General features: G+C 38.6%; 1 protein-coding gene across 1 annotated transcript in view; it reads left to right on the forward strand.

The window, feature by feature from the left end:
* The window catches only part of LOC116694194 (phosphatidylcholine-sterol acyltransferase), a 14,790-nt gene that overhangs the window by 5,853 nt on the left and 8,198 nt on the right, over positions 1–739 (forward strand). The window lies entirely within an intron of this gene.

Consider the following 739-nt stretch of genomic DNA (forward strand, 5'->3'; position numbering starts at 1 on the left):
GACCTAAACACACAGGGTGAAAACAGGATCTGCAGCAATGTGCACCACAACAAAAATATGGTGTTTTTTCGAAAATGAAACCATGTAAACCTATTCTGATACAACCTCAATACAGTTATGAGCCTGAAAATGAGCATAATATGGGCGCTTTAAACACAACATTGACATACTGTATTATCACTGTATAAAGTTATCATGGCACCATGTTATTAAACAATTACTAATTACTAGTTGGTAACTAGTTGCTAATTTACACATCCAGCAAACACAGCAGCATTAGCATTCATTTGTAGTTGTGTTTCTGGCCTCCTAATAAATCTAAATCTAAAATTCACTATCTTTTGGCCTCCACAAGTCTATATCCTTGAAGTTCCATCTGGTCTGGCAAAACGAGATTAGGCCTGCAGTAACTCATGAGGAAAATGTATGACTCTTTTTAGAATCTAAATGCTCCACTCTGTTCCAAAGCTAGCTTTTGTCTGTCTCTCTTTTGGTGCTGGAAAGGTAATGAACAGTGAAACAGCTGCCTATTGTGACTTAAAATAAGGTAGATGAGAGTGGTAAGACCGAGCTAAAACAGTAAAGCTGTGGGCTGTAAAACCAAAACAATAAGTGGCCAGAGCTCTCACATTACAAATAGTGACATGATGCATTAGCAATATAGAAATATTGATTAGTGCTAGACTGGGAAAACCCCGCCCACTCTGCCGGCAATTTGATTTTGCCTTGCAGCTCGGTC

Source organism: Etheostoma spectabile, chromosome 8 (genome assembly GCF_008692095.1).
Source record: "Etheostoma spectabile isolate EspeVRDwgs_2016 chromosome 8, UIUC_Espe_1.0, whole genome shotgun sequence".
Taxonomy (NCBI): Eukaryota; Metazoa; Chordata; class Actinopteri; order Perciformes; family Percidae; genus Etheostoma; species Etheostoma spectabile.